We start from the raw sequence: 3,775 nt of genomic DNA on the forward strand, positions 1-3,775 counted from the left end.
ACAGACCAATATCACTGATGAATGCAGATGCAAAGATCCTCAACAAAATCCTGGCAAATAGGATTCAATGCCTCGTTAAGAAGATCATCCACTACGATCAAGTAGGTTTCATCCCAGGAATGCAAGGCTGGTTTAACATCCGTAAATCTATCAACATAATACACAACATCAATCACAAGAAAAATAAAAACCACATGATCATATCAATAGATGCAGAGAAAGCATTTGATAAGGTCCAACACCCATTCTTGATCAAAACTCTCAGCAAGATGGGAATGGAGGGAACCTTTCTCAATATAGTGAAGGCCATCTACCACAAGCCAGTGGCAAATATTATCCTCAATGGAGAAAAACTGAAAGCCTTCCCTCTAAATTCTGGCACAAGACAAGGCTGTCCTCTCTCACCACTCCTATTCAACATAGCACTGGAAGTACTTGCTATAGCGATTAGGCAAGAAAAGGATATCAAGGGAATCCAGATAGGAAAGGAAGAAGTCAAGCTCTCACTGTTTGCAGATGACATGATACTCTACTTAGAAAACCCTAAAGACTCTATCAAAAAGCTTCTAGAAACAATAGACTCATATAGCAAGGTGGCAGGCTACAAAATTAACACACAAAAATCAATGGCCTTTCTATATACCAATAGTAATAAGGATGAAATGGACATTAAGAAAACAACCCCATTCACAATAGTACCACACAAACTCAAATATCTTGGAATCAACTTGACTAAATATGTGAAGGACCTATACAAAGAAAACTATAAAACTCTGCTCCAAGAAATAAGAGAGGACACACGGAAATGGAAACACATACCCTGCTCATGGATTGGCAGGATTAACATCATCAAAATGTCAATACTCCCCAAGGCATTATACAGATTTAATGCCATCCCTCTAAAGATACCCATTACATTCTTCAAAGAAGTGGATCAGACACTTTTGAAATTCATTTGGAACAATAAACACCCTCGAATAGCTAAAGCAATCATTGGGAAAAAGAATATGGGAGGAATTACTTTTCCCAACTTTAAACTGTACTACAAAGCAACAGTTATCAAAACAGCATGGTATTGGAATAAGGATAGGTCCTCAGATCAGTGGAATAGGCTTGAATACTCAGAAAATGTTCCCCAGAGATACAACCATCTAATTTTTGATAAAGGAGCAGGAAATCCTAAATGGAGCAGGGAAAGCCTCTTCAACAAGTGGTGTTGGCACAATTGGATAGCCACTTGCAAAAAATTAAACTTAGACCCCCAGCTAACATCATGTACAAAGGTAAAATCCAAATGGATTAAAGACCTCGATATCAGCCCCAAAACCATAAGATATATAGAACAGCACATAGGCAAAACACTACAGGACATTACAGGCATCTTCAAGGAGGAAACTGCACTCTCCAAGCAAGTGAAAGCAGAGATTAACAGATGGGAATATATTAAGCTGAGAAGCTTCTGCACCTCAAAGGAAATAGTGCCCAGGATACAAGAGCTACCCACTGAGTGGGAGAAACTATTCACCCAATACCCATCAGATAAGGGGCTAATCTCCAAAATATACAAGGCACTGACAGAACTTTACAAGAAAAAAACATCTAACCCCATCAAAAAATGGGGAGAAGAAATGAACAGACACTTTGACAAAGAAGAAATACAAATGGCCAAAAGACACATGAAAAAATGTTCCACATCACTAATCATCAGGGAGATGCAAATCAAAACAACGATGAGATACCACCTCACACCCCAGAGAATGGCACACATCACAAAGAATGAGAATAAACAGTGTTGGCGGGGATGTGGAGAGAAAGGAACTCTTATCCACTGCTGGTGGGAATGCTGTCTAGTTCAACCTTTATGGAAAGCGATATGGAGATTCCTCCAAAAACTGGAAATCGAGCTCCCATACGATCCAGCTATACCACTCCTAGGAATATACCCTAGGAACACAAAAATACAATACAAAAACCCCTTCCTTACACCTATATTCATTGCAGCTCTATTTACCATAGCAAGACTCTGGAAACAACCAAGATGCCCTTCAACAGACGAATGGCTAAAGAAACTGTGGTACATATACACAATGGAATATTATGCAGCTGTCAGGAGAGATGAAGTCATGAAATTTTCCTATACATGGATGTACATGGAATCTATTATGCTGAGTGAAATAAGTCAGAGAGAGAGAGAAAAACGCAGAATGGTCTCACTCATCTATGGGTTTTAAGAAAAATGAAAGACACCCTTGTAATAATAATTTTCAGACACAAAAGAGAAAAGAGCTGGAAGTTCCAGCTCACCTCAGGAAGCTCACCACAAAGAGTGATGAGTTTATTTAGAGAAATAACTACATTTTGAACTGTCCTAATATTGAGAATGTATGAGGGAAATGTTGAGCCTGTTTAGGGTACAGGCGGGGGTTGGGTGGGGAGGAGGGAGATTTGGGACTTGGGTGATGGGAATGTTGCACTGGTGATGGGTGGTGTTCCTTTTATGACTGAAACCCAAACACAATCATGTATGTAATCAAGGTGTTTAAATAAAAAAAAATTAAAAAAAAAAAAAAGAAATTTGTAATGGCTATTTTCAGCTGCCTGAGACTGGATTTCATCAGTGTTCCTGCCAGCGATCCTGCCTGCTTCAGAGGTGGGTCAGGACGTACACACACTGATTCCTGCTGGTTTCTGCTGGGTGTCAGAAGGGCACAGAAGCCATCTTGGGCCATGGTGTTTCCAGCCCCCTGAGACTGGATTTCATCAGCTTTCCTGCCAGAGATCCTACCTGCTACAGAGAGTTCTTGGCTGGCTCCGCCCTCCTGCTGTGCCTTGAATGACCCTGAAGGGAACTCTTTGCTTTGCTTGTCTGTCTTTCCAGAATACCTGGAGCTATCTTCAGAGGCCTAGGAAGTGCACTCCCAAAAAATTGTCATCTAGAGGCCGCAGAAGAGCACGGCCGCTCCACTTCGCTTTGCAGCCATGCACTCTTTCTAACCAATGAACCCCACCACAACACACAGAAAAAAAAATCACATTACAAGCGTGACTATGGGGAAACCTCGCAGGCAAACACCATGCACAGAGAATGAAGACAATAGCTCTGAAGATCCCAAAAATTCCACCATCTGATCAACCTCTCAGATAAGGAGTTTAGAATAGAAATATGGAAGATGTTTGTAGAACTCAAAGAAAGCAAGATTGATTTGAACAAAACACAAAGACAGAAATCAGAAAACTCCAAACTGAAATAACAGATCTGAAAAACAGAGTAGCTCAACTGAAAAACTCAGTGGATAGCCTCTTCAGCAGGTTAACAGCTGCTGAGGACATAATCAATTTGCTGGAAGATGGGATGCAAAATACTCAACCCAACAGAAGAAATTGGAAAAAAAAAAGCTTAAGACAAACGATCAAGCAATGGAAAAAGTACTCAAGGAATATGAACAGATAAAAATAAAAATCTTTGATAAACTCAACAGAAACAACATAAGAATCATTGGAGTTACAGAGGCCCAGGTAGGAGATCCCCAGGAAGAATCAACTGTCAAAGACATCATCAAAGAGATAATCCCAGAGTTAAAGATTACATGCAATCAAATCCTGCATGTCCAAAGAGTACCAGCTAAAAGAGACCTGAAGAAAAGCACCCCAAGACACATCCTTGTTACAATGACAAATCCCTCAGATAGAGATAGAATACTGAAAGCAGCAAGATCAAAAAGGGAAATTACATTAAAAAGTATCCTTAAGACTTACAACAGACATGTCACAAGGA

This window comes from Suncus etruscus, chromosome 7 (genome assembly GCF_024139225.1).
Source record: "Suncus etruscus isolate mSunEtr1 chromosome 7, mSunEtr1.pri.cur, whole genome shotgun sequence".
NCBI lineage: Eukaryota > Metazoa > Chordata > Mammalia > Eulipotyphla > Soricidae > Suncus > Suncus etruscus.